Here is a 10,000-nt window from a genome sequence, read left to right on the forward strand (position 1 = left end):
TTACAGTCATGATTTCAATGTCATATTCACAGTTTCTACACATTGACCCCCCCCCCCCCCCCACCTCATTTTACATAGTCATTTAAGAAAGGCTAAATATTTATCAAACGATCTTGTCAAGAGAACAGAATAGAAAACGAGTTAGATCAGTATACCCTTCCGCTCTAGCACACGTTTTCTGTCGTGCTCTGTCCATGCTCTCTCATTGCATTCTTATTTTTCATTGAGATACTCGATCGCCTGGTCAACATAAGATTTTCAACAATAAAAAATCCCTGTAACATGATATATTAGAAAAAAAAAATTCTAGTTTCGAAATTGATAGGTGTCAATATTCTGTTGTCGTTATCTGAGCCTACAGTTCAGCTGAAATAATGGGTTTCGCCGTTTCTGAATTTCACAGAAAAGATATACAATTAGTCTGGTTACTTCCTTACTTTCAAAAGACTCCAAGGAAGATCCCGCGAAACACACGTCTTCATATTTGTTTTTCTCCTTTCGATTTTATATTCTACATGACATTCGTCCCTTTCCAATATTTCATTGAAAAACTTACCTGGGAAGATTGCCGATTTTAGGCGCTCGCGGCCGGAACCCCAGTGGGTTTCGACGCCCTTCCTCCACGTCCCCATCAGCTGTCAAAGAAAACGGATGTTAAACATGTGCTCACAGAAAATGCATGGAAGTATAGGCCTAACTTGTTTATTTTTATTATTGCCTCAAATTTAACATAAGACGACGAAGTCACATAGGAAATATTAATCTATTTTCTTATATGATTTTGTTATCACATTTCAAATGAAAGGAATATAAGAATATGCGAATGTTTTCTGACAGGATTCCATTCTGGCATGTAAACAGACACATCCGGTGATAAGACATATCAACAGTAACCTCCACAACCGGCTGCAGAGGAAAGCTGTGATATCCTCAAGACAAGAGCCTTAGTAGGCATAGCACAAATTATTAAAGAGTAATGATTATTTTGTTCTTGGTAGTGAAAACATAACATAATGACGCATATAAATCAACATGGGATTTTTTAAATAAACAGTTTAATGGTCATCAACAAAAACAAACCGTCGTGATATGACACTAACAAGAACGTCTTATTTCAATTAGATTTTCAATACAAGCTCTAAGTCTGTACACTAAAGCGAGGATCAGATTTAACTTTTCTTAAATCTTACCTTCCAACGCCCTATTACAAAGAACATAAAATATTCAAAGTTTGCATAAACAACACTCAGTTTTCAAATCCCGTAGGACTCCTTTCCTAAGCTATCGTTTATTATTATTATTTTTATTTTATTTTATTTTTTTGTCCCATACAATATCTTCCCTTGCCTTCCACGTCTCCTAAATCCTATCTCTCGAGACCGAGACAAAGACAATATTGCGGTCGAGATGTTGTCTTTACACAAATAAAAAATCTATTGTTTACACTCCCTTATATCCCCCGTCTTTGTCTCATCCTCTCGACTCACACCGTAATAATTCGGGTCTTCTTATCGTCTGCTCCTTTCTCCCGTCTTTCTCTTCCCATCTCTAGTCTCTTTCTTTTTTTTCTTTTCTTTTTTGTTTACCTCTATTTTTGTTGTTGTTTTACTTTTATCACATTTTTCTCTTCTTTTTTTTTTAGATCACTTCCTTTGTATTCGTCTGTCGCTCTCTCTCACTCACTCACTCACTCACTCACTCACTCACTCACTCACTCACTCACTCTCTCTCTCTCTCTCTCTCTCTCTCTCTCTCTCTCTCTCTCCCTCTCTCTCTCTCTCTCTTTCTCTTTTTCTCTCTCTCTTTCTCTCTCTCTTTCTCTCTCCCTCCCTCCCTCCCTCCCTCCCTCCCTCCCTCCCTCCCTCCCTCCCTCCCTCCCTCCCTCCCTCTCTCCCTCTATGTGTGTATATATATATATATATATATATATATATATATATATATATACTATACATACATACACATATATTTACATATATGTATATGTATGTATGTATATTTATATAAATGCTGGTACACATATATAAATAAATAAATAAATAAATAAATAAATAAATAAATATATATATATATATATATATATATATATATATATAAATATATCGTCCAACACATACATTAAACATACATGTAGACACATACATACACAACAGCACACATACATTAAATATACACATAGACATATATGCATGCATACATGCATGCATACATACACACATTTACATACCTACATACATACACACAAAAATACATGCATATATACATACATACATGAACGCATAGCCCAATTAGCATAAACACATACAGACAGACAGATATTCAGCAGATGAATGAATCAAATGACAGGCAGATAAAGATGTAGATATAAACTAACAGACAAACAGACAGGGTATCAAATCAAAGTTAGACAGACAGACAATTGGATCGACAGACACGTACATCGATACACCACACATCACCCCTTTTGTTTCCCCATAACAAAGTAGTCTCTCGTCATCCTCCGCTCTCCTTTGGTGCCACTTAGCTGCCCCCTTTGCGTCCCCTTTCGGAATACGACTTCAATACCTCGTCACTCCACACCTCCTTCCCTCGACGGCTCCTGGAGAGGGAGATCAATGTCTGTCGACGTCGTAAGTGCCGTCGAGGTTCTTTGCGGTTTTTTTTTTTTTTTTTTTTTTTTTGCTCCTGTCAGGTTGCCTGTCTGTTTGGAAAAGGAAGACGAAAGTAAAAAGGAAGATGGAGAGACAAAGGTAAGAGGGGAAGAGGGAAAACGAAGGTAAAACGGAAGAAGGAAAGTCGAAGATAAGAGAGAAGAGAGAGAGAGACAAACGCAAGAAGGAGAGTAGAGAGTAAAAGTGAAGAGGGGGAGACGAAGATGAGAGGGAAGAGGGAGACAAACGTAGATGGGAAGAGGAAAAGACGAAGAGAAGAAGGGGAGACAAATATAAGAAGGAAAAGGGACACGCGAAGGTAAGAAGGAAGAGACAAAGGTAAAAGGAAAATAAAAGAGAAACGAAGGTAAAAGGAAAATGAAAGAGAGGCGAAGTTGAGAGGAAAAAGGGAGGAACGAAGAGATGGGGAGAGAGGCTTCTAGGAGGCGGTAATTCAGATAAGATGCCCCCAACGACAGTCACATTGATTGACAGAGTCACGCAAGGGAGAACCAACTTCTTCCATCCATATATCTTTCCCCTCCCCCCTCCCCCCTTCCCCTCCTTAGCTCTCCCCTTTCCCTTCACTTTCGTGCCTCTCACCTCCCCCCCATACTTCCTCTCCTTTCCTCTCTTTGTCTCTCCTCTCCCCTCTTCCCCTCCCCCTTTCGCTCCTTGCCTCCCCCTCGCCCCATTTCCTCTCTTTGCCCCTCCCCTCCCCTCTTCCCCTCCCCCTCCCCCACTTCTTCCCCTTGCCTCTCCCCTTCCCTCCTCTACCCTTTTTGTATGCTCCTCCCCTACTTACCTACCAGACAACCCCCCTCTTACCTTCCCTTCCCCCAACCTCTCTCTCTCTACCTCTGCCTATATCATTTACCTATTCATTAGCCAGGTTTATACACAGTCTCCCTTCTCTCTATTGTAATGCTTCCCGACTTCCCTCTTCTTTTTTTTCTTTTGGTCATTATATTATTTGTTTTTACTTTATCGACAAAATATAAATGAGAACGAAATATTTGTTTATGAAGATTTGAGCGATTTGATCATCCATACCTGTTCTCTGTGTTACAATGAACTCTCCCCTCTCCATTATTCCTTACATATATACATACATACACACCAGCACATACACACACACACACACACACATTATATATATATATATATATATATATATATATATATATATAAATATATATATATTTATATATATATTTATATAAATATATATATATTCATATTTATATAAATATATAAATGTGTGTGTGTGTGTGTGTGTGTGTGTGTGTGTGTGTGTGTGTGTGTGTGTGTGTGTGTGTGTGTGTGTGTGCCTGTGCGCGCGCATGTATGTGTGCATGTATGCACATATACCCATGACAAACAGAAAAATAGCCCAAATATTAACACCACTCCCCAGCCTCACCCAGACATACCAATCAATATCAAGAGACAACATGCAACAAACCAAAAAACAAACAAAAACAAAATCCCACCCACAATCAACCGAAAACAAAAACAACAACACCTTAAAAACAAAAACAACAAGAACAACAACAACCCCGTGCCAAGCCAGCCGCCGCAATCCTCCGCGATCAGAAGGCGCGAGACCGCTGAGCACGACGGCATCAGCGGGGCGGGCCGGGCGGAGGAAGTTTTTAATCCTCTTAAATATCGGCCGATTCCCAAGACGGTTGTGTGTGGGGGGTAGGGGGAGGGAGGGGGGGAGGGAGGGGGGAGATGGTGTAGGAGGGGGTAAGGAGGGGATATGGGAGAGGAGGAGGAAGGGGGGGATATAAGATGCAAGAAGGGGAGAAGGAGGAGAAGGAAAAGGAGGAGGAAGAGGGAGAGGGAGAAGAGGAGGAGGAGGAGGAGGTGAAATAAGAGGAGGAGGATTAGGAGGAGGAGCAAGAAAAGGAGGAGGAGGTGAAACAGGAGGAGGAAGAGAAAGAGGGAGAGGAGGAGGAGAAGGAGGAGGTGAAACAGGAGGAGGAGGAGGAGGAGGAGGAGGAGGAGGAGGAGGAGGAGCAAGAAGAAGAGGAGGAGTAGGAGGAGTAGGAGGAGGAGGTGAAGGAAGATGACGACGACGACGAGGAAAGCGACGATGAAACAAAGGGTGACTCGACCCATAGTAAAAAAAAAATATTATAAGCAAATGAAGAACAGAAAAAAAAGTATAAAAAGATAAACATACCCTCTCACCCTCTCACCCCCCCCCCCCAAAAAAAAAAGAGAGAGAGAAAAAAAAAAAAAGACAAAAATATAGATAAACAAGCAGATGGCCAGACAACGTAAGGCGAAACGACGGGGATTCACACAGGAAATGGACGTCAGAGAAACGACGCTCGGAGATGCAAGCGGAGAGGCTGCGCTTCTCGTCTGGGATCATCTCTGCCCTTGAGACTGCAGAACATGTCAAAGATACGTGAACGGTCAGTCAGTCAGGCAGTCGGATTTTTTGTTTTGTTTTTTATTCCCATCACATGTCAGTCAGGCTGCTGATTAGTGTTCGTGACATGTGGATTAACTGTCTATCAATTTGTCAATCGTAATTAATCCTTCATTTCATTCCGATTTATTAATCTAATAATGATTTTGTTTTTCCCCCTTTTTCTCCTTCCAGATTCATCAACTATATCCCCCTTCCTCATTCCACTTCCCTTACTCCTTTCCTTCTCTCCCTCTTCCCCCTTTCCTCTCATATTCATCAACCACATCCATGACCTTCATTCCACTCCCTTTACCCCTCTCCCTACCCTTTCTTCTTTCCTCCTCCCCCCTCCCTCCTCCCATTTTCATCACCTACATCCCCATTCCTCATTCCAACCTCCTCTTACTCCTTCCCTCCCTCCTCCTCCTCCCCCCTCTCTACCTTCTCTTTATCATCCTCCCTTCCTCCCATTTTCTGTTGAGTGATAATCCTAATTATAGCGAATCCGAGCTTTTGAGTCTTCTTTCCTGATTATCCTCAGGGACGCTCCGCCGCATTGGGCCGTGACGTCACACCAGCGAGGGACGGTTTAGCGAGATGTAATTAATTGCGCGTTACGTCTTCGGAATGGCTGGGGGGGAGAGACGGGCGCTGGGGGAAAAGGAATGGAAATGGTGGAAGGTGGAAGGTGGAAGGTGGAAGGTGGAAGGTGGTGGTAGGTGGTAGGTGGAAGGGGGAAGGTGGAAGGTGGTGGTGGTGATGGTAGGTGGAAGGTGGTGGTGGTAGGTGGTAGGAGGAAGGTGGAAGGTGGTGGTGATGGTAGGTGGAAGGTGGTGATGGAGGTGGAAGGTGGTGGTAATGGTGGTGGTGGTGGTGGTGGTGGTGGTGGTGGTGGTGGTGGTGGTGGTGGTGGTGGTGTTGGTGGAGGTGGAAGGTGGTGGTGATGGTAGGTGGAAGGTGGTGGTGATGGTAGGTGGAAGGTGGTGGTGATGGTAGGTGGAAGGTGGTGATAGTAGGTGGAGGGTGGTGGTGGTGGTGATGGTACGTGGAAGGTGGTGGTGGTGGAAGATGAAGATGAAGATAAAGATAGATGATGATGATGAATGATGAAGATGAAGATGAAGATGAAGATGAAGATGAAGATGAAGATGATAATGATGATAATGAACATGAAAATGCAGATGAAGATAATAATAACAAGTGATGAAAATAATGACCATGAAGGTAGATAACCATAAAAAAAACTTGAAAACTAAAGCAAATGTTAATATTCCATTAATAAATAAATACATAGAAAAAACATAAAAAACACACACACAAATAAATAAGCAAATTTAGATCCCGGAACGAAGGCCATTAGAGAAACCGGAGAATCAGGCAACCTATTAATGTCTTCATTATTCCAACCGAAACATTTTTTTTTTTTTAAGTTGGGATAAAACAGAGGGCTCATCAAGGCACATGAAACCATATGTTCATTCTCTTTGCATTGTATTTTTTTTTTTTTCTCTCTTTCTCTGTCTCTGTCTCTGTCTCTTCTCATTTCCCCATTATCTTATTTTCCCTTTTCTTGTTTATCTTGCCTTCTTTCCCTTTGTTTCCCACGTCCTTATCCCTGTTCTTCTTCTTCTTATTATTATTATTATTATTATTATTGTTATTAGTATCATCATTATTATTATTATCATTATTATTATCATTACTATTATTATCATCATTATTCTTTCTTCTGTTTTCCGTGTTTTCTTATTTATTATCATTCTAAAAGACCTTTATCCTGAAATTTCATCTTACTCTTGACAGAAAGGAAAAATGGAGATGAGAAGGAAAGAGAGATAGAGGAGAGAGGAAAGAGAAGAGAGAGGAGATAAAGAGGAAGAACAAAAGCTAGGAGAAGAAGAACAAAAAGAGAGAAGAGAGAGGAAAGGCGGAACAGAAAGAGAAAGAAAAAAAAAGTCAGAAAGAAAAGAGAGAGATTAGAAAGACGGAAAGGAAGGAGAGAGAAAAAAAAAGAGAAAAGAGAGAAAAGAAAGAGAAGAGAGAGATGATGGAGAAAGGAAGAGTCAAAGAGAGAGAAAAGAGAAATAAGAAAGAAAGAAGGCGAGAAAAAAAGAGAGAGAGACGGAGAATTTCTCTCATCTCTTGACCTTTCCCTGTGCATCATTAGTATACCTTAATTTAACCTCCGTCTTTCATGCTTTATTTTCCATACGTAATTGCTTTCCTCTCGGCTGTCCTCTTTCTTTCCAGCTTTGCTTTCCTCCTTCTTATTCCCTCTTTGTTTTCTTCTTATTCTTTCTTTCTTTTTTTTCTTTAGGCTATCCTCTTTATTTCGAGTTTTGTTTTCCTCTTCTCATTCCCTCTTTGTTTTCCTCTTCGTTTTCCCTCTTTATTTCTCTCTTACTCCCCTCTTTATCTTCCTCTTGACTTCCCTCTTCGTTTTATTCTATGCTTTCCTCTGTTTTTTTCTTTTGTTTTATCTTCCATTTCCTCTTCACATCACTTTTCGCTATTTATTTTCCTCCTCGTTTTCCTTTTTTTTTTTTTTTGGCTCCCTTCTTCCACCGTCTTTATTTTCCACTCTGTTCTCCTCTCTACTTTTCTATCCACCCTTCCATTACTCTTTTCTTCTAAACCCTATTTTCTTCCCCATTTTCCATTGCTCTTCCCTCCTTACCCCCTCTCCCCCCTTCCAACCGCGCTCTAAATCCTATATTTCCTTTCTAAACATAACATCACTCCCAACACTAAGGCAATTATATAACTCTATTACAAAGAAAATGTAAAGAAAATCCGACACCTGTGATGCCGTCATCAATTCACCTTATTACGTCAGTCGGGTAGACACGTCACATCATTTGCATAGATACATTCATATTAGTGTGAGCGTGTCTTCTGGGTATGTGTGCGTGGGTGATTGTGTGTGTGTTCATGTATGTGTGTGCCTGTGTGTGTTCATGTATGTGTTTGTGCGTGTACTTAAGCGTGAAGCATTTACGAGTACACACACACGCAAATGTCTCCGCACACAGCCATCGCTCATAGCATACAGGCGCGATCCCACCCACACACACCTGTTGCTCCCCCACTTTCCACACGCGGTTGAGCCACGAGGCCGAACACCTGATACCAGTGACCTTTCTATACGATCCCGTCACAAGTGTTCACACGGGAAATATGCACGCACGCTCACACACACACACACACACACACACACACACACACACACACACACACACACACACACACACACAAACACAAACACACACACACAAACACACGCAAACAAACAAACACATATAGCCCAGTAGTCATTTCCCAAATGCTGCCATGTGGTAAAAGTGTTCCACGTGGTCTCAAATGGAGAATTCGGTCCAGGACGGTCTGCGTGGCGTCGCTTTAAACCAAAATATATTGTTCCACGCCCGTCCAGTGGGAGGCAGAGGCTATTACGTGAGAGAGGGACGATTACATGGGCGTGCACGCGGAACAGACATGGGCGGGTGCGAGTTCTTTGGCCTAATTGTAAACACAGAAAATGGCAAGCGCAGAAAAGGGCGGATGAAGAGAAATTAATTAAAAGGAAAAAAGAAAAACGTGTACAGGAAGAGAGAGAAAAGTGTAAAAGTACGAAAGAGACAATCGGATAAGATGAAAGAGGAAACTCTATAGGGAGGAGGAAATTAGAAAGGGAGAAAGAAAAATAAATAAGGAAAGCGAAAAATAGATAAGGAAGACAGAGAAAATTCGATAAGGAAGAGAGTATCATACTGAAAGAAAGTGAAAATTGCATAGAAAGAAATATAAAATATATAGGAAGAAAGAAGAAATTAAATAGGAAGAGAGAGAAAGCTAGATAAGGAAGAGAGGAAAGGAGACACGAAGAAAGAAAAAACTGTACAAGAAAATTTGAAACAAAGAAAAGGAGATAGAAAGAAAGAGGAAACTATATAGGAAAATTAAGAAGAAAAATATTGTATAGGAAGAAAGTGAAGATTCAGAAAGAGAAAATTAGATAGAACGTAAAAAATAATTTCATAGGAGGAGATAAAAAAAAAAAAAACTACGAAGAAAGTGGAGAGAAAATTAGTTAGTAAGAAACTCAGCAATGGGAAGAAAGAGGAAATTAGGTAGACAGGGAAAATTGGAAAGAAAGAAAAAACAAATGCAAAGGAAGAAATAGAAAATGATATAGCGCCGACGGTCTTGATAACATACAGTTGAAGCTCACTTAACGTCGCCCCAGTTACCACCGTATCGCTTATTTATGTCGCGGGAGAAAAACACGCAAGTAAATAAACAAACTTTCTATACAGCCACACGTGCAAAACAGTTCTTTTTTTTTCTTATATTTTCTAAAGAAAGACAGCGAAAACAACGTGGAAAACCATGGGTACTTTTATAACACAAAGAAACAAGGCTTCGCTGAACGTCATCTAAGTTATAAAATCGCTGTCTTAAGGAACCTAACCCTGGCATTAAGCTAGGATCAACTATATACAATCATTTACATAAATAATCCCTCCTCTCTCCTCTCCACGCCGACCTCCTTTCTCTCTCTCCCTCACCCTCTTTGGATAACAGAGAGGGAGGAATTTGTAGACTCTGTCCTTCACATTCTCATTTACATATATTGTATTTCTTCTGTTTATTTATCTATTTATTTCTCATTTATTTTTATCTGATTATCTGTCCACGCAAAGTAATAAAAAATAAATTTAAATCTATTTTGTTTCAGTGACGCTTTTAAAACATCTTAAAGAAACCAAATGACAAACAAATATCGTACAAAATATTAAGGCTAATCCAAGATAAAAAGGATGTGTTTTTATACGACCAAACTTGATGGAATTATTATATTAAAACCGCTAACAAACATAACATTGTTGGAGAACTGAATATTTTTCTTCTCGTCTTCCTT

General features: G+C 40.4%; 1 long non-coding RNA gene across 1 annotated transcript in view; it reads right to left on the reverse strand.

Moving 5' to 3' along the window:
• Window positions 1-10,000, reverse strand: part of LOC125047624 — a 105,182-nt gene that overhangs the window by 51,296 nt on the left and 43,886 nt on the right. The window contains exon 2 of the long non-coding RNA XR_007116752.1: window positions 557-635. This is a non-coding gene — a long non-coding RNA (uncharacterized LOC125047624). The remainder of the gene's footprint in view (window positions 1-556; window positions 636-10,000) is intronic.

The sequence above is a fragment of the Penaeus chinensis genome, chromosome 41, assembly GCF_019202785.1.
Source record: "Penaeus chinensis breed Huanghai No. 1 chromosome 41, ASM1920278v2, whole genome shotgun sequence".
NCBI classification, from domain to species: domain Eukaryota; kingdom Metazoa; phylum Arthropoda; class Malacostraca; order Decapoda; family Penaeidae; genus Penaeus; species Penaeus chinensis.